A 21575-nucleotide genomic window follows, 5' to 3' on the forward strand; every position below is an offset into this window, starting at 1 on the left:
AACATATAAAAGAGCATTCTTTCCTTTGTTCCTGCTGTTTTTCTCTGCTCGAGCATTCTGTCTTAAGTTGAGCCATAGCTATATATAGGAGGATCTTCAGCGAACAGCATGGACAAGGACACAAGAGAAGACGTATTCTCTTCTTCGTACTACACAAAATTATTCTGGACTTATTCTGGCGATACGTGTAAGAACCGTAACATAATTATGATACGTGCCGAAGTGTGGTAATCCAATTATTTAAGCCAGCTGGAGTGTCGTGACGGGCAAATAAATTCATATACAATACACGTTCCCATGCAAGCGTAGCTGCCATGTGGGAAATCGAACCCCCATTCGTTAGCATACCTCCTAAGATATTAAGCCACCACAGCGAGTATTTATCGAAGACCTTAGGCGAGCATTTAGGTGACCAACACGTCTTTTCTTGGTACGAAATCGGCACAGAATTATGCCATTGTATCATTCCCATAGGCGTGCGCGGAGCTTCCCTACAGGGGGGAGAGGGAGAGGCGAAGGTTCATAGCAGCGCCCCTCCTTCTCTGTTATGTCGATCTGTGAGGCTGACTTAGCATCATCCTCCTAGGTGACTAGGAGACAGGCGGCAGACCCCCGTGCCCCCCACCCCCCGCGCACTCGCCTATGATCATACCTTTTATAACTGATCGTAATAACAAGCTTTCTCAGAAGCATTGGTGGTATTACAGGAATCCACACACGTGTGCTGCAGTGAGCTATCGGCACTATTTTCAGTAACTGACGATTCACTCGAATGTGCACACTAGCGAGGGAAACCTAACCTAATCAGCTATCACCAAGCCGGTCAATAAAATTTGTTCAGAGTATGGCACTCGGAAGTGCAGTCGCGCCTGTTATTTATACGTCACCAGGACACACGTAAAAAAGGTTACGCTGGGTGGCGTGGTAAAATGCGGAAACCTTTCTGCCCTCATTCCACGCGCGCAGACACCATCCGCCAGCTGTCACAAGGTCGTTGGCGCTCGCACGTGGAAACCCTGACATAGTGGTGCGTGTGAATGTAACCAGATAAGCTTCAAGGCAAACGAATAAATAAATAAATAAATAAATAAATAAATAAATAAATAAATAAATAAGGTCGGCACGAGTAAACGCGGGATAGTTGTTTCTAAACACTCAAGTAGTGGAATGCAGCCTACAGTGTCATCAGATAGCCAAAAATCTGACGCAGTGTTTAAAATTATCGTATTTCAAAAGAAGTAGGTGCCCATGCGTCACTTCGGCTAGTTTATTTCTCTTGGATGCTAGAATTATAGACAAATAAACACACGCTTGAGGGTTCACATACTCAGTCTCCGTATGGCCAGAATAATGGCTGCTCGAGAGAAGAGTTCAGAAAGGATAAATATTCACAAAATACGTCCACACGTAACACAATAGAGATCACAACAAAAGTGTCGTAGTTGTCTGACGCCACTTCCGCCGTTGTACGTAACTGCAGTGTCACGAGAAATGAGAAAAGGTGAATTGAGAATTAAGTATATCCAGTATTGGATTTGAAACCTGCCCCACCTCGGTGGTTTAGTGGCTAAAATACTCGGCTGCTGACCCGCAGGTCACGGAATCGAATCCCGGCTGCGGCGGCTGCATTTTCGATGGAGGCGAAAATGCTGTAGCCCCGTGTGCTCAGATTTGGGTGCACGTTAAAGAACCCCAAGTGGTCGAAATTTCCGGAGCCCTTCACTACGGCGTCTCTTATAATCATATGGTGGTTTTGGGACGTCAAAGTCCACTCATCAATCAATCAAGTGGATTTGAAACCTGACCCTTTGCGTGGCAGTCGTATCTTCTATCACAGAGCCACACTGGCTTTTGTTTTTTATTCTATGGTTTTTTACTTGTTGCGTAAGACTATAGCATGCATATTATCAATATTTCTCGGATTATACTGTTGTTTTAGCGTTTCTAATGGCTCAAAGGCAGACTGGTGCTCGAAACTTTTCTCTTTTTTTTTTGCCGAAAAGACCCTATACAGTCTTGTCAGGCAAGGAATCACGTTCTATTTGATATAGCGTGGTAGAAGAGTAAGCCAACAACCAGAAGTCACAAAATGCTACTTGCGAAACATGTGTATGTGCTTTAGTGCTTCCCACCCCCTACACAAATACTCAGCCATAACTCTTCATGGTCATCAGCAAAGTGCACGTACGTTAGAGATGTTTGTCGGTAACCTCGCTTATCCACAAGGAAGTCGAGTAATATAATAGTGGGTGCTTCTTTACCACATACAAATTATTATTCAAAAGGTAGTGGTACCATTTATGTGTACCTGCATCAGTTGCACCAAGGGAGCTCGGAAGGAGCTCTATAAAAACCACTCTTGCAGTTTTCATTGTAACTGTGCTGCGCGCTCCGCGCAGGCCTGGCGATTTCTCTCTCTCTCTCTCTCTCTCTCTCTTGCAGCTCAAAGATTTTCACGCAACCCGTTTTGATACAAGAAGTAATGACTGTGCATTATGCCAGAACAACCGAAATATACGAGACAATAAAACACGCAGGACGCAGCACTGACTATCAACTGCCATCTGTTTATTTTTTCCCATAGTACTTAATGTGATATTCACGTTTAGGATTAGCGCTGACTATAGTTGCTGACAGCAGCAATCTAAGTCCCTCTCTTTTTACTGTAGGCCGTTTCTTTTGCACGCTATTAGTGTTATTCTTCTTCAGCGTTTTCTCTCTCTCTCTTTTAACTGATTATCCAAAAGCACCGAGGGGCGCAAGGGCCATCAAGAAACAAAAATAGCTCCTCTGCTCATTTCTTCACCTCTTAGCTGTACTGAGCACATTTAGGACACCGGGTTACACGTAGTACCTCCTGCCTAAAGCTGTAGCCTTGCCCTCAATCTTTGGTGGCACCTAACACGAAACCCAATTTTACATGGCCATGCTAACGATGCTCATGTAAGCGTTTCTTCATTTTTGCTCACAGCTTCGAGACCTATGCGTTTGGGAGAACGATGGCGAAGTGCTAAGATTAAAGTGGTTCTCCAGGAAGATGAGGAAAAAGAAAGAAGCAACCATAAAGAAGCGGTCCTCGAGGCACGCAAACACTGTCAAGTCGCGGCTTCGCTGGAGAGCTCTCCGCATCCCTGAGACAGCTAATAAGGGCAATTTGAGGAAGAAGACTCGAAGACGAACTGTGCAGGAAACGTCCTAGGGACTTGCCCGGGGCTGGACCGGGTCTAAGCACGCCCCTTCAAGCCCCCCCCCCCCTCTTCCAAAGATAAGGAATAAAGAAACGACAAGTAGCTCTATACAGCAAAGTATGCGTAAAAAACTCGCAGTACTCACTCTTGGTTGATGAGCGCTGGAGAGCGAGCGAGTACGCAGCAAACAGTGACCGCGTCGCAGCCCTATAAGAGCTTTCTCCGGAATTCACGCCCAACTTGCGCGGTACAGAGACTCTGCGGCGACAGAGGAAGAACCGTGAGAACCGGGGCCTACTTTTAATTAAGCGCACGGCGACAGCCGCACCGCGCCTAGGCACACATACACACGCACAATGTGCTTGCGCACGCGTGGAGCCCCCCAAAAAAGTGAGAATGGAGAACGAAAGTGCGAAACTAGAAGCGCTGAACGACCTGCCACCGCGACAGTCTCCAAGTTCTCTGGGGCGGTCTAACTTTGGCGAGTGCCCGACGATTATTGGTGCGGGCGCCCAACCAACTCCCCTGTTGACACACAATGGTCGGAAGACGAACGCCTTTCAGGAAGCTCGTCACCGGCCGACGAAGCGCGCAGGTCGATGCACGGTGCGCTGGAAAGTGGAGCGGCATAGGTGTCCTCGCGGGCGGGTTGACGAAGCTATATAGGCACGGTTGGGCAGGTGACGCAAGCTCATATACAGCCCAGCCTCGTCAACATCCAAGTGGAATGAAAGGCAGAGAGATTGGTACAGCCTGGCAGTCTGAGCTGGTAATTGCTTCACCTGTGGATCTCCTTTGCCGCTCAGGAATAGTCTGCCTACCGAACACGTATGACTTGTATCAATACACATACGAGTAGAAGCAGCAATGTCTCTTTAGGAACTGTTCCCAGCTCTTCTGGGAGGTCTACCAGACGCACGTCCACCTTGTTACCTGCACGCAAGGAGAAAGAATGAAAGGTATTACCCGAAAAATAAAAAAAACGTTGCAAATCTATTGTCCCGTTCGAAGTTGTACAGCAAAACTGTATACCGTGGTACATTGGGGTATCTCAGCTTCATAAATGTCGGCAATTTTGATATCACGTCGCAGCGTTTCAAGTATGTGTCTGTCCGTAGTAGTACCGGTGTCGCCACGAATGCATGTGAAGTACGGGTTATGTGACGTAAATCAAGCACGCTATAGGTTGCGAAAAACGGGTGTCAGGGCTCGTTTATTGTGGCGCGATGATTCGGATAGCATGAGACTGTTTCCTATCCTGGCTCGAGGGTTAACAGTGAGTCGACTTTGCTCGCTAATATTAACGAAAGACTTTCGTAAATTAATTATAAAACGTTACGATTGTCGTCGATGTACGCATATGGCCTTTCTCCGTGGCCCTATGGACGTTTCCGTGTGTAACGCGAGAGTGTGAGGCTTACTCCTTCAATATCTGCGCAATGAATCTATTCCTTACGTGTCATGTTGGAAACAAGCTTTCTCACTCTCTCTCTCTTTTAACTTTTTTAGATTGCCAACTGCTCGAGCAAGTTGAAACGATGCCGAAGACACAGTGTGATCCAAAATTGGGTACGCTGAGTCAATCTTAGTGTTGGCACCTCATATGCGTTCCTGAAAAGCCGTTAACACGAACTCTAACGCTGACAAGTACCAGAGGAACAGAAACGTCACATCGGCACCCAAATATCTCTAGCACTGACCGAATCAGTAAGTTCTCCCAACATCACACAACAAAACGTCTACCAGAATGCTACCGCTTGGCGCTGACCATTTTTCCACAATAGCCTCTGTCCAGTATTATTATTTGAACTTTGACGTGAGCCCCCACAAGACTCGTTTTGTAGTAGCGTGGAGCACCATGCCCGAGACTCTGTAGTCGCTAAAAAGGGCCGCCGGCGCTATGCCGAAACAAAAAAAACGGCTGTTGAACATGCATGTTAGCAGCGGGTGCAATTAGTGGGAGCTAACAGCGAGTGTTAATGACAGGTGTCGACAGCTAATGTTAAACAAGCCGAAAACTAAGTGCAATCAAGCTGCACGCGAGCAGTTTTTGCGTCTTTAAAGCTGCGGCCTATAGTACCTAATATTGTCACGACGTCAAAACAGAGGTCTTGCCGTAGAGACTGAGACACCAGAAGCAGGTCGATCTTTTTAATTAGAACGCGCAAGCGAGTTCTTCTTCTTCGTCCATTTCATAGTCCTTCGTGGCACATGCACAACTGTCATCGTCTTTCTTGGGCAAGCACGTGACAATATCATGTGTAGCGGCGTTACACCCATACCTGTCTCATAAGACGAGCTACCAGCACTCGCTGCCAAGTGCCAGGGATGATGCAAGTATAGAAGCGAAATTATTCGGTGTAACTCTCCCCGACTTTCGCATACGCGAATTCCTTTTCCCTTCGTGCCCCTCCCCGTGCACAGGAGAGATTCAAGTGAGTGAATAAGACAAAATATTACGAAGACCGTGTCTTGTAATCCTGCACGCAGGCTGCCTTGACGGCAATTGCGTAAAGAACCTACCCTTGTAATTAGCTTCCGAAAAAAAGCCTTGGTGAAGAATATAAGGACAGAAGGCCGAATCTCAAAAGTGTCTTCGTTATTCTGCGCTGTTTACCTCAAATAGCTCAAAAGTAAAAATCCATATAAGGAATCAAAAGTGAAACAAAATTACAGAGGACGTGTAGCACTCTGTAAGCCATACAAGAAATACAAAAATCGCGTCGCTTTTGAGACGTTTCGCAATTAAGAGGAATCTTTGTAATTAAAGCCAGCACAGAGAGTCTGCTGTTCAGGTTCCAAAACGTGCAAGAAAGAAAATGGAGGAAAATAGAGCGCGAGAGAGATTGTTGCGAAATAAAAGTCACAAAGCCTGCACTGGAAATGAGACAAGAGGACAAACAAGTTCGTGCCGGTATAGCTTGTGCCGCGCCAGCTTTAATTTGCAGATTCAGTCAAGCGTTTATGGAACAGCCGATCCCACGGGCGAGACCCTAAAGGGAGAAGAGCGAAGCGCGAAGAAGGTTCTGTGAAAGGAAAGAAACAAAGGTACAACGAGAAAATAGCAGAGCCACCCTCTGCATATGCAAGGTGAAGGGCCACTTCAAATGCCGCCGCTGCTTCGATTGAGTCACCGGAGAAAGATTGGCCATGCAAATTGGCCGGGGATTTCATTGCTTGTCCTCTCCAACGACCCGATCGTCGAGCCGTAGTCCTCCGGGCGTAACCAAGCCTTGAAACGACCAACGGTATATACACGCCGCGTTTAACATGCCCGCCTTTTCTCTCTCTCTATCAATCTATCTTTGTCTTGGTCTTCAAATAGAGTGTAGATCTCGGAAGAGCATTTGTGTTTTCAAACGCCTGAGCTCTTTCAATGTATAAGGAAATCAAAAGCTAAGCTTGTTCTAAACGTGTTCAGAGGCCTTCGCGTTCAAACAACCTGTGCAACTGCGCTTTTCTCTTTACGGCAACCATCTGAACTGCACTCACAGTTTGTATGGGACGAAAGTCCTTTCAAGCAAGCGGTCGATTGAACATGTACGAAGAAAATCGGATGAGCTACAGCTTGTAGCTTTAAATTGTTGAGAGCAATCTTGTTCTCAGGACGTCCGAATCGGTAAATGACGCTAGACTACGCTGAACTTCTACAATGAAGTGCTGTAAACTAGGCAACATGCGGTATGGTTCTTATTAGAGTAGAACTGAGAATAGGCATGGATCGCTTGCTTGTTTCGGGGACGAAACTAGCCTTGTACGGAGGAAGAAAAAAAAGAAGTGTCGTTTTTCCCATCAGCCTATAGTATTCAATTGCTCCTTGCTGTACATAAATATATCATTTCGAAAGAACAGATTTAGTTGCGGACTCCCAGTAGTTTTTGGCACAAACGGTTGAATTTTCTACTGCAGTTTACCTGTCCTGAATCCCGTACATGGACTAACTCGTAAGTCTATTCGTAATGTCGATGCTTCTCTGATGGCTTGTATCTTCATTTCATTTTCTTTATCTTTAGCGAAGTTTATAGCAAGAAAGCACAGGCTGTTGTCATATGCTAACCTCTAAGTATGTATGAATGATGCCATCACTGGTGAGTAAAGAGTCGACAAAAGAGGCGTGTTTCTGCGCTGTCTCTACCATCGGTCATGTCCGGCCACATCTGGGAAAACGTGACTTAGAAACGTGTCAAAAATCTCTGCATTATTTCTTCTTTACGCGTGTACAGAGCATTGAAAAGACTTTTAAGCGCTGAATTTTCTAAGGCGAGAGTGTTGGTATGTTGTTCATGACGGCACGGCAAGATGAAAATGAGAGGAAGGGGGGGGGGGTCATTAAACTTAGAGCAAGGTTACAGCAAACGTACAGCAAACTTACAGCATACAAGAAGCTATAATAAGTATCTAATTAAAGTTGTTATCCTCTTATAAAGCAATGTTGTAATCATGAGGTACGTTATTTCATACCAGTTACAGGACAAAGGCCTCTCCAGCTACATCCGATTAACTCTGTTTCTTGACAGCTAGCAAAGCTCCCAAAAATATCTTACAAAAATATCTAATGTACAAGAATAAAGCTTCAACGCAATGGCGTTGGCATGCTTGTTGGTGTGAGCTCATTGGGCTTTTTTAGGCGCAAAATGACCCTGCAAGAAGGAAAACGCGAAAAGGCCGTTCTCTAAAGTGGCGTCATTTATTGCGACACTCCACTCTTTATACAGATAACAGAGGAACAAGCGTAGTGCACACCATGAGCAACAACCACTACCACTTGGTCAAACGAGCACACTCAAGGTATTTCATTCAAGTATATATATATATACAGAAGAATAACTTCGGTTGCCGCAAGGTTATAAATATGAAAGTAGATGCGCTTTCACATAACAACTCATAACAGTTGTTATGTGAAAGCGCATCTACTTTCATATATATATATATATATATATATATATATATATATATATATATATATATATATATATATATATAGTGCTAAACGAGTTATGGGAATAACACTAATGCACTGCGAACCCAATTACAATAAATAGTGGAGTGACGCAATAAATGATGTTATTTGAGAGCAGTCCGTTATCCTGTCGTCTTTCTCATGCTGTTATATCGTGCTGAAAGTGCGCTAAGAATAAAAATTGGCCCCATATCTGCATGTTACATTGCAAATGTCGTCGATATACGATAGTCTTGCGTCTGGATAGAGTGAAGAAAACGTTTATTTGATGTTCTGCGCAAGAAAATTGGTGAATAGTATTTTGGAGGCGCTACGTTAAGGCACCTCGAGCGTGCATCGGAGGCGAACGAGCGTATCAAGTCACGTCACACGTAAAACATGAGCGCTATCTGGCAGTTATCTTGGAAAACGGGGCGCGCGCCGTGCGCGTCCATCTCTGAGGTGATAAGGTGTATAGAACAAAAGGCGACGGGTAGGTGCCACCACCGTGTCGTCTTAGCAAAGCGTTGGAAACACTTGCCGTTTCGTGCAAGCGTTGCATGGCCAGCGCAGCGTTATAAAGGCTACGATCCTTAAAGTTACTTATGTATACCTTTTCTATAGTAAAATATACACATACATAATTTTGACGTGTTGCTACGGTGCCTCAGATATGCGCAATAATTGCTTTTTAATTGACAATCGCACAAGTGTGAACGCTCAACCTTGAGCAATATTGGTGGGCGCTGCGGATGGGGTCAGCCGTTTGGAGCAACGTTTGGCGACTTTGATGCCGTTTAGAATACCGTTAAAGGGGGACAAACAGACAATTGCACATACAGACAAAGCAAAATCTTTGCGTCGAAAGTCTCCAACGAAGACTATCGTCCTTAAAAGCAGTCGGCGTAGCTATGAAAAGAGCTTCACTCATAGAGAAATATAGGACAAACAGACAATTGTACGGACCGACAGAGCAAATTTTTTGCGTCGAAGGTCCCCAAGAAAGACTATCGTCTTATTAGCAGTTGGAGTAGCCATGGAAAAAGCGTCACTCATAGAGAAATATGGTATATAAGGAGTTGCCACTGGAGCCTTTTCGCGGCCAGGCAAAGGAGGGTTTGAAGTACCGATAGATTGCGTACTCATCCTCGCTTTTATTTCTCTCTTAACACATGTACATGTATTAGCCTTATCAGGAGTACAAGGAATACCCAAGTTTGGCACCATTTTTTTGCAAGAAGGGATTTTGTGAATTTGTGCAATTTTCCCTCATCTGCGTTACATCATGTCCCGCTGAGGACTTTTAATGCCTTACAACGGAAAACAGTAAAATATGAGTAGAAAGTGTTGTCTTTCTGCATTTGGTTTGCACAAAGAGGCACATTCATGTGGTTTAGATGTGCTATACATGTATTCCCGTCGCGGAGGCATGGGTGTGTAGCTTAGTGGAAAAGACACTCGGTTTCGGAGCATGAGGGTGCGGGTTCAAATCTCGTTGTCGGAAAGAAGAAAATTTTGTTATTTTATTTATGGTGAAGACATTATCGGGTCTGACCAAGCACTCGTGGCGCTGAAAGCAGCGCAGTAGCTGGGCCGCAGGGCTCTACGGGAGTGTCTACTCTTTACGTAAACATGTTTCTCTATGCTACACCCCTTTTTCTATATATTCGGTTGCATTCGGTTGCTGTATAAGTATGGGAGGTGGCACTTCAAGAAGAATTCGTTTACTTATAATCAGCGTTTCGGTCAAAGGCTGACCTTTGTGAAAACTTAATGAAGGTCAGGCTCTAACATAGATCCCTCCCCACACACAAAAAAAAATGATTTGTGTGACGTCTAAGTACAAAGCCAGCTGTCCGGCGTTTTGCGAAAGCATTACCAAAAGTTAGTTACCCTCTGCGACTTCTGAAGAGCAAACAACCATCACTAGTATAACAAACGTAGAAGGTTCTCAGCCCTGTTTCGCGTACTTCGGTATCCAGTGCTCGTGTGCTCATAATTTTGCCTATCCCTTTCTTCTCTATTTTACTTCTGTCTCCATTTTAGCGCTTTCACCTCGTTTACCTCTTACACCAGTGTGAGGTAGCAAACCGGACGAGCGTCTCGTTATGCTCCCTCTTTTTCGTTGCGTCTCTCTCTGACGCTGAGCTGTGCTCCAACTAGGGCTGCAAAAGTTGCGTCATTTCTTTTCCTCAATCTCTCCTTCCCCATCTCTCTCGCTCTCTTTTGGTGTCGTTACTTGCGGTTCGGATGTTTACCAGTACATATAGTTGCGCGTAACAAGTTGAAGAGGCAGTGCATGACATGCTGTATGAAAGAATCGTTCTGCGTAGTCTTCGGTACCATCTTTCGAGCTGAAAACTCCGGAAACGTTTTAGCCCAGACAGGTATTGTGCCGCGACTCAGGCTAGCTTCGGGCGTAGAAGAGCTTATCAGTGCTCCATACACCACAACAAGCACCCGTCCGTTTATTTCCGTGAGGTGTCAAACTTGGAGTGTTAAGAAGAGTTTCTGAAGGCAAGTGGAGATACCTCTTCGAGGCGTTAAAACTTCTCAGCTTAAATCTGCCGTACCGAGCAGGGCTCGCTGATGTTGCTACGAAATTCCGGTTTGAGCCACTTCCTCGGTGATATCTCTGTGAAAACTACCCGGTACTGCGACGCACGTGCGACGCATTTGCCAACGACTGCGTGGAAAAGCTGAAGAAATTCATCACTTTCAGAAATTTCAAACAGCCCATTCACGAGTTTTTATATTTCTGTTGCAGTGCGCATAAAAACACGTAAATTTTATGCGTTCGCCAGGTATTTTGGCGCTACACCGGCTCTACAAATGTGGCTCATCAATGATAGCTTTAGCTCGCCGTGAATACATTGTTGTCCAGGAATTGATAACTGTTTCCTCCGAGCAATCTCTTTGTCCGGTTTGTGAACGTGAGCCTTGCGCGATACACATTAGTGTATTTATTAGATTAATATATGGCTGGAATACTCGTCAATTTGTGCTACAAACGCTTAGATGGCTTTTTTTTTCATTTCATCACCCTTTCCTCCGCATAGCATGGTTGCACAGAACAGTTTGTATTTCAGTTTAGTCGCAATATTTTCCATACAATGTTATTATATGGTGCAGTGATCGCAATATTGATTACAAATGTTGTTATGGGGAAAAGCAAAAGTGCGATAAACGGTTGGAGTCTCGTGGATGGTAATTAAAAGCTACTGAAATAACGGCTTCACGGAATACCTCGGCGTGATATTTAAGCGCAGGTAATCCGAAAACAATCAGCAAACCGATTTGCCTTCCCATGTCACGTTATTGTTGAAGCAGTGCATAATAGACACATTCTGGCGCATATAAGGAAGACACAAATATGAATGCTTGCGTTTGCGCTCCTTTGAGTGTGTATGCGTGTGCCTTTGTACGGTCATCACGGCTCAGCATCTGGTTCATCAGTGTGTATAATAAGTTCCGAGTTACGGTCACTGAAGTTCAAACCAGTGCACCTCGTACAAGGAACTGATGCTTGCGAATTTAGCTCTCCCTCTAAACGTGGCTTTCTTCCTTTTTTGGAGGCCCCCTGCAACACCTTTTGAGCATGGTCAGAAAACGCTGCCAATCAATAGCTCACGAAAAACACGCGAGTTAAATATTATAGCGCTGCACGCGGCCTGTAATTCACAATAAATTCCCAAAGTCGGCTAAAAATCGCTTTCTCTTCTCTCGACAAATGGCGACACAAGCTCAAAAATCACTCTTCACAGCCATTGTATTAGCCATTTTTTATGGGCACTGGATCTTCACCTCTAATGTACGGCCTGTGGGAGATTTCTTCGGTGCATTCTTGAACAACAAAGATTGCGTGTTAACTAAAAGCGGACTGCTGGTCTCCGTGTCTTATTGGTGTCTGTTTCTCTCAATTCCCGTTATCATCGACTGGCATGTTCCAGTAGGAAACACCGGTCTATCACTGCATGCTTTGCGCCTGCCCAGGTGTCCCTGCTGTGCAACGCCGCGATGATCGCCAGCGTCAACGCCACCGCCAGTGCACGTAAGCGTTAGCGTCCGCTGCTTCGCATTCACACATGGTTTCATTTAGCGGGAGATGGCCTAACTTTTCTTAAATAAATATTCTGGTAATATCTTCAACACCACCACACAGGTACTGTAGAGAAAAATAGCACCGTCAGTATAGCGCACTTTCTTTCATTGTTTAGTATTTTAAATTGATAACCCACTCCCACTACCATGCCTCGGTGATTCAGGGTACTGAGCATAAACTAATAAATCAATTTTTAAATAAATAAATTATTAATTGAATTTGCTTTAATAACGTTGGGCGTGTGTCCTAGAACTAAAAAGAGAATGTCCTGGCAGAATACAAATCAATAACCGACCGACGGGCCTCGGAAGAACGCTTTCCTGCGGGTGACCAATCATCACTTGCTCGGCCTCTCATCCTTGAACAAGGGGACGTTGCTCTTCGCTAATTCGGAAGAAGCGGGACGCGAATAACGGTGAAAACCACGCGCGGGGCCACTCGAGAGAAGAACGCCCCGGGCTTGTTTCTTGTTTTGTTTTTGTTTGCGTTGCGCGCGAGGATGAATGTGCCGCACGTAACTTATCCCGAGATATTTATGGGCCTCATTAGAGAAACGGCACTGTTCAATACGAAAGTGGAGTCTCGAGCACAGCGTAATTCACTGTAATTAATTGCTTGAACGGAGGAGAAGGGCGCAAACGTTGAAAGGTGCTTTTAAAGGAAGAGTAACAAGGCAAAGTGAAAAATGCATCTTCAGTGGGCGCAAAATATTCTAAAAAAAGAGAATATTTTCAAAAAAGTAAGCGCCTTCGGTTACAGATTGTCGGGAACCATATTAATGAGTCAACATCATGAGGCAGTAAGAACGTGCATAGCCAGGAGGTAACGCACGCTGGAAAGAATGTAAAAAAAAGGGAGGGAGGGTGCCTCTTAAGTCTCAGCTGTCTTTCATTTTCCCGTTTCACGGTTATCTTCATTAATTTTTTTCATTCATCCGGCATCAATTTAAGCGCGGATTATTATTTGCGGGCAGTGTCAAGGCCTTCATGTTTCAAATTTTCGCTTTACTTCATTGTTTTGAACTGCACAGAAAAAAAACATTGCGCGTTCAATAAGTGTTTGATTTGTGATATATTTCTTTTTCTTGCCCTGTTGTAAAACTTTCTACATGTTTATAAGACCGCCCAACTCTTGGTCAATCCTTTCAAGTAGGTGTGCGTAGCAGCATACATAGGCGAATGATAAAAGTAAAGAATTTACGAGGCATCAATATTCATAGGTGTTTTCCCTAGACATTCTATACGACCTGTTTCGGGTCTGTCCCCCTTTGTGGTTGAGCGTGCTCAAAGGGAGGATATAATCATCGTCATCATTATCACCATCATCAAGCTAAACTGTAAAACGAATTTAGTATAGTGTGTTTGTAGTTTTCAGATCTAATCAAAATATTTGCTTCGCACTGTGACGTGGCCGTGATGTTCGAAGAAGGCGACAGCTGGCCTGTTCAACACGTAACTCCTCATTCGTGGGAACTTTGCCCGGTGAATGAGTAGCCAAAGCAGAGCCAACGTACGCGGATTGCGGCAAGAGCTGTTGTCAGCTGCTGGTAATCTGGTCGTCGGTGAAACGCGTCGTATTTTATACATTAGTCATCGAATCTCCAAGTGTTATCTTTGGCGCTCGCGTAAGCTCTCGAACAATCTTCTCTATTCTTGTTCTGCGCGTAATCTCAACAAAATGATTCTAAACAACAACGAAACTTCCCAAACATTGCGATGTAGTCTGCGCCTAACATTGATAACAGCTTTTGTGTGTGGAACACGAATACATCAATATAAGGCAACAAACGCACGAAACGATGTTACCTACACCGACAACAAACACTTGTTGATTGATATGTTGGGTTTAACGTCCCAAAACCACCATACGATTATGAGAGACGCCGTAGTGGAGGGCTCCAGAAATTTCGACCACCTGGGGTTCTTTAACGTGCACCCAAATCTGGGCACACGGGCCTACAACATTTCCGCCTCCATCGGAAATGCAGCCGCTGCATCCGGGATAACACAAACACTTGTCGGACTTGCATGTAGCGAAAGGCTGGTTGAAGATTCGAGGTCAGCATGGCTACCCTTCACGGTGGTCTATAGTGGCTAGGGCACTCGATTGCTGACCCGCAATTCATGGGATCGAATCCCGGCGGTGGCGGCCGCATTTTCGATGGAGGCGAAAATACTTGAGGCCCGTGTGCTTATATTTGATAAACGTTAAAGAAGCCCGGGTGGTGCAAATTTCCCGAGCCCTTCCCTGCGGTGTCTCTTGTTATCATATGGTGGTTTTGGAACATTAAACCCTAAAATAATATTACTGAGGTTAGCACGACCGTGCACCTTTGGTCGGAGTGTGAGCCCAATATTTTGAAATATATGGCATATAAAGCGTCACGAAACAAAATTTCATCAACCTGAGGTACAGCATGGTAGAACTTCGGTGATCCAGTACACGAAAATTGTGAATATACGGGGTTATACTAATCGCTGAACATCTTATCCTGATTGATTGATTAATTTGATTTATTTGGGGGTGTTAACGTCCCAAAACCACCATATGATTATGGGATTTTATCCCGACTATAGTATTCACCAAAAGCTATGTGTTATGTCCCTTCGACAAAAGACGGGACGACGGCTGATGAAGCGAGTTTCTTAGGCTTTGCGACACGTTTTGTATGAATCGATCAATCAATTGATGAATTAATCAATCTATATGTATCACATTTGTGTGAATATAATTGCAAAAATGTGAACCTAGCTTGTTTATCCTGCCTGCCTTCGACACTTGAGGCGTATGCTACTCTAGTGAACATGCTCGCCCTGTGAGTAGGGCGTGTGATGTACGTATACATGTGCACGCACTTGGAGAGCGCTCACTGAGCTAGACGTGTACTGGCCGCTAGATATGTGAATCATAATAACGCAATCAAGTGCCCAGAAATGTTGTTTGAGCTGAGGTGAAATTTTCTGGACAATAACAGCCGTCGCGGCAGGATTTAGGCCATTCCAGGATTGAAACCTCGCGCCCAGCTTCATCGATGGTGCAGCGTCTAGATTGAATCAAAACATTAATATTCAAATAGTTATAAGGAATCAGCTCATAAATAAGATGGGACTTGCAGTCCTCATCGACAAAATTACCATGACAAGCACAGGATTGAATGCACGTGAGCGCCCTTTTCTTGGTGCATGGCGGGCACGACATAAAGAAAAAAATGGCGAATCTTGTTTTTAGCTGCGCAATCTTTGAAACAGCTAAACTGGATGATTCTAAAAACTAATCTGGTTGCTCTAAGGTTGTTTCTAAGCCTTAGCGAGGCAGTGCAGGTTGTTTTCAGATTACGTCTAGGTCATTGCTGTAGGTGATGCTAGTTTGTTTCTACGTTGATAGAGTTTACCATGCTGACAGTCACAGACACGACACGGGAAAGTCGTATTTGGCCTTCCATCGCTTCGGGACCTTCTCGCAGCTGCCGCTGCATTTCCCGTTCGTATTCTCTCATTTTACGTACTCTGGGTTTTTGGCTTACCGCCGCCGCTATATTTGTTGGCTAGCCGTGGCCTGCTTCCCTTCAAGTGGAAGTTGTGTGCAGTGGGATTTAACCAACATGTGTGGCACGTATACCCATAAGATGATATATAACATTTTTTTTTGTGATCGACCGAAGAAATTTCTGTGGGAGGCGCCCACTTGTCGGGCTAGCAGTGGCCTTCTTCATTTTTTGTGGACCACTGGGATTTCGATTGATTTGATATGATGTGTAGCATTTAATGCCCCAAAACCACCATACGATTATGAGAGACGCCATAGTGGAGAACTCCGGAAACTCGCACCACCCGGGGTTATTTAACGTGCACCCAAATCTGAGCCCACGGGCCTACAGCATTCTTGCCTTCATCAGAAAATGCAGCCGCCGGGATTCAATCCCGCGACGACCACGGGGATCTTTCAAATTTTTGTGGAACATACCGTTGATAATGATATCAGCTTTTTTTTGTTTTGCTTTGTTTTAAGGGGGGCTGAACAAGGAATGAATTGCTAAGCATATTCGCTCTTAAAACCGCTCGACAACTCAATCGTTGGTCAAGTGAGATTGAATTAAGAAAGTTAGTTAAAACAGTGGGGTAGTCAACATTGCAGAAAACTATCCAACCTCCAGCCGCCATTCGCCAACAAGTAGTTACCACTAAGAGCTTCGCTGATTCTATTAGAGTATAAATACGATCGTTAAAGCTGGTAAGAATTTATCTACAAGTGTGCATCACTGCTGCATTAATAGTAAAGAGACTCGGGAAGAGCATTCTTTCCAGAACACTATGCTTTACCTCAAACCGCAATCAATTGCACCACTGTATCTCGGTTGGTCCACGGGCAACGCTCGCGGGATCGTGGCTGCTACGCCGGAAGCCACACGCGTCCTGGCCTCTACACCGGCGGCCCACTCGAAGCACGAAAAGAGGCTCGTCAACAGCCCGGCGAGCACTCATTAATCGATAAGCCGCGGGAGACCACCGGCTCGAGAGCCACCTCGCTCCCAGAGGGCTGTTATATACTGGCGACGGACCGCGGGTCGACGTCGTCGCCTGTGAGAAGGGAGTGCAGCGGCGTGGAGAACAATGCCGCCCCTGCTTCTCCGGCCCTTCCGCCCTCCTTCCAAGCAGCTACAGTGGCCACCCATAGATTTATCGAGCCCCGTGGCCGGAGACGGCGCCGGCGAGATGCCGTTGGCCCTGCGATCGGAAGAGCGAAGGCGCCGAGACGCCCGACCTGTCAGCGCATTTCCAGCCGTCGATGGCTCGGGGGAGGAAGAAGCTCCCGACGATGAAGAAGCACCGCTGACGGGCCCCTTATCGAACAACAGCATCGCTCGGCCTTTGAGCGACACGACCGATTCGCTGACGTGGCAGCCGGAGACGCCTCCCGTTTGCGGCCGAAACTGACACCGCACTCAGCATCGGCTCTCCGCGGTGACGCACTCGGCAACGTCCGTAATCGGAGACGGCCCGCTGTCCGCCGGAAAGCTAAACGCTACGTCGTCCAAGTCACGCTGTTCCCTCTTCATCCGCGCTTGTAACCACTGATGCCTGTGATGTCCTAAAAAAAGTGGTTGTTTGCGCTGCAGTTCCGGCACTTGAGTGAGCATTGTTGAAAGCTTCTGTTAGTGAAGGGAAGATCAGTTGATGTCGGAATGGGTTCTGAGGCGCCCCCTCTTGCCACCCCCTCCCCCACAAGCTGCCTACCCACCCCCACAACATGTATGGCTGAACCAGTAGCTTCAAGCGTTCATCTTCAGTACGGTGCAGTCGTTAGCGATCCCTCATGCTTCATGGCTACTAGAATTGCTAAGGTAATGCATTGGTCTAATCACTCAAGTGCGCATGTCGGCAATTTCCTGATCATCGTTTTCGGTGCTCACTATTACATCGAACATCAGTATCACCAAACTTCGTAAGCACTCTTACGTGTTGGTATAAGAAAACGCGTTTTATCGCTCTGAAAGCGTATTAGAAGACGCCTTGTTCCCCGTGCCAAACTTCGTGGTTTTTTTTCTACATGCTTTCGCTTGCGATCTCGAAGCATCCGCTTTCTCCCTTAACCCTTCTACGAGCATGCAACAAATAAACGAAACAGCCCCTGCGCGCAAACACGGAATGATGGGCCTATAAAGCACGGGAGCGCTCTTGGCCACCACATTAGGGAAGGCAGAGGGTGGAGTTGGCTCACGCCTTTTTCGGCCGAGAAACGCCGACTATGTCTCGCAAAGTAAAGAGACTCTACGAACCAAAAAAAAAAAGAAACAATATCAGCGAGCAGGAAGAAGTTCTTGGCAAGAGGGAAGTCTTCGGTTGGTGAGTAAGAGCCCATGGTCTAGACGCCATCTATTGGCGTAAAAGGTGGGCGAAACAGGATGACCGTGGGGTTCCGAGGTGCCATGAGCACAGCCATCTCTCGTAAAGGAAACAAAAGGGATAAGCTCGAAACAAATACATCGGAAAGCACAAGGTGGTAGAAGGGACAAAAGAAAACGAAAAGGACACAATGTGAGAAGGTGCCGTTGCAAGGCCTCGGAAGCCGAGAGTTCCGCGGGGAGCAAGCTCGGGCCGGGCGTTGTGCAGCGCATCGTCGTGCTGCAGTGCGCTTGTTGTGAGAAGCGCCAAAGAGTCTACGATTACCATTCGTTACCGAATCCACGAGCCGCCATTCGTTTTGAAGACCTCGCGGGCATCGCCGCCTCCACAGTTCTCCGCTGAGCCCTATTATACGAGCCCTTGCATGGCATCACCCCCCCCCCCCCCAACCCTTGGCTCCTCCACCTGATCTTCCACTTCACAACTGCAGCAGAGCGAAAAGCTGTGGCCGCGCACTTCTTCTCAGAGCTTCCGTACTCCGTCTTACTTCCTAGCCGGAGTGGCCCTGGCCTCGCTGGGCGTTGGCCGCAAGATCGTTTCGGTAACGGCCTGTATCGTCGGCGTCGTTTGTTTGCGTAAGTGGAGCGACATTCTCAGCCCGACTTTCAGGCTTCGGTCACTACCAAGTTCGTCTTAATGACTGCTGAACTACACGCGAGATCTGGGGTTTAGTTTATTGTTATTTTTTTATCTATGCTTTTTTTTTTGCCTATTTCGCAAACATTGGTGGTCAGGGTGTTCCAGCTACCGATCATATCAGTGTCTCTACGTACAGATATGAAGGTTACACGGCATGTTCAAGCTTGCACGTGCCAAGAAATATGTTCTCCATAGATAACCTCTTAGCATGTGCCACCACTGGGTATGAGCACGTTTTTTCGTCAACAACGTCCTGAATATATTGGACGCACAAGAAGCGAAAAGTCAAGAATACGGCTGCATAGACGTGAAGTATTGGCAACAAAAAGTTGAAGGTGCCTACAGAAAAGCATGTAAAAGAAGTTCATTACTTTCGCTTGACTTCGTGCAAACGCGCCTGTCACTATATGTTGCGTGTCCTATATTAGTTACATTTAACATTCACGCAGAACATCAAAGAAAGATTCGCATAGTACCTATTTCTAGGTGAACGCGCGAACCACTTTGAGGGGCGGAGCTCCTTAAGATCGAGGCTTGTCGGTGGGCGGCGTTGGCGTGCACCGTAGCCGTGATGACGACGATGATCACGGACAACGACTGGCTGGTGCAGTATGTGACGTCTCGATGTGCTCTATCATGCATTTCGTGTGACTGGAAACAAGCAACAACCATTAGGGCAACGTGCACAGACCTCGTCATTGCCAACTACAGGCTAGATCTAATACCACAAAGCAGTAATAATGACGGCAAGACCAAATTCACAACTCAGCACAACATACCATTTACTACGAATAAACATGCTGTATAACTGTAAACGGCTTTGTCACGCATATACATGCGTGAGTGGTCAATGTCACGGGTGATTTATGGTGACACCGAATGATTCCACTTCTTTGCCCACTCATCATCCTTCACTTGGTGAATATGCCGTGATTTTTTTTTTTTCGAGAAAGAAAGTGAGGCTGAATATTTTACTCAAGGAATACCTCGTGGATGTTTTTATATAGAAATTGCAAAATGTCATTGCACTTAGTTTTAACGGTACTGCCTCACACTGACAGCGCATCTGTCTTTAGTCAACTGTCCATATCCAGCAGCAAGTATGTAGATAGTTACATGTTTGACGGACTTGTTTTCAAGTTGTGCAAGAGCGCACTATGTAGGTTGCGAAAGCGCGAATGAAGAATGCTCCATCACCTCAAAGAAGGGAGCTGGAAAACTACACTTTCTTAACTTGCTCATGCGTAATTCGTAGCGCAATTTCACTAAACAGCGCTGTAAAGTGAATGTAAAGACTAACATTTGTGTAAAAGCGTTCGCATTGTATTCTTCAGGAAGGAAAGTTAGTTTACTAACATGAAGCCACAAGTACGTTTCTTATTCGCACAATGCAGTTCAACAGTCAAGTGTTGGCACGCTTGTAGTCGTAGTCGATAGATTGTTTCGTCAAATGACTTCACGTGATCAAACCCTGGTGAGCCTGATGTTGGTGACTTACGATTACAGCCAAAGCAGGCGAAGTTCTCGTCTCTTTTGACATGCCCACGCACTATGATTATCCGTGGTGGCCTTCAATCGCCCTTTATTTTTTAGACTATAGCGCTTGGTAAATATAAGTGACACTGCTGGGCTCTCTTGAACGATGATTTCAATGAGAGGGGTTATACTGCCTTTTTTTGCCGCTTGTAAATCCTATATACGCAGACCTTCTTTCTTCCCCTTTCTCTCTTATAGCTCATGTTTCATTTGTACTTTGAACAGTGCCTATATGGTGCTCGGCTGCTGAACCAAAGGTCACGTGTTCGATTCCGCCCGGCAGTCGCACTTTGACGGAAGTGAAATGGATTGATTGATATGTGGGGTTTAACGTCCCAAAACCACTATATGATTATGAGAGACGCCGTAGTGGAGGGCTCCGGAAATTTAGACCACCTGGGGTTCTTTAACGTGCACCCAAATCTGAGCACACGGGCCTACAACATTTCCGCCTCCATCGGAAATGCAGCCGCCGCAGCGGAAGTGAAATGGAAAAGCTCCGTGCTCTGTGCGATGCCAGAGAACGTTTAGAAAGTCCAGATGGTCGAAATGTCTGGGGCCCTCCACTACGGCGTCTCTCATAATCATGTGATGGGTTCGGCACGTAAGTCCTCAGATACAATCGCTGTTCATCTGTACTTCATCCTCTATTTCTTCGGGCAATGATATCGCTGTGTCTCAGAGAGTAACTACGAACATTAAATGAGAGATCAGTTAAGACGACGAAACAGAGAGTTCACACAAATCCTCATAATTATTAGTCTTATCTGCATTTCAACCTTTATCTGTAAATTATGACATCTCTTGGTAGGTACGTTTATGCGAGGTATACTGAGCGACCTCTCTGTAAAACCCTGAATTGCCCTGAGCAACCGACAGGCAACCCTCTGGCGCCAGCTACAAACTCACACTCTTCCCTCTCCTCTCATTCTATCGCACTATCACCCCCTTTTCCTCACCTCAGCCTGTACCCTTTGCCCTGAACCTCATGCTTCTGCTATACACATCCTTTCTCATTGCCCGGCGGATCCTCCCCCGCGGGCCCTAGAGCACCTAAAGACTTGGGAGGATTGGGAGACCCTACTGCGCTCAGAGGACCCGGTTGAGCAGACCATGGCGGCCGACCGGGCTGCCAGCGTCATGGACCACCACCAAATGAACGCTTGAGCGCAAAGGGGTCGTGCGGGGGCCCGGGAGCCTCCGTGCTCCAAACTCCTCTGTTGAATAAAGTTTTTCTCCTCCTCCTCCTCTCTTAAAACGATGGCTTG

Source organism: Rhipicephalus microplus, chromosome 2 (assembly GCF_043290135.1).
Source record: "Rhipicephalus microplus isolate Deutch F79 chromosome 2, USDA_Rmic, whole genome shotgun sequence".
NCBI classification, from domain to species: domain Eukaryota; kingdom Metazoa; phylum Arthropoda; class Arachnida; order Ixodida; family Ixodidae; genus Rhipicephalus; species Rhipicephalus microplus.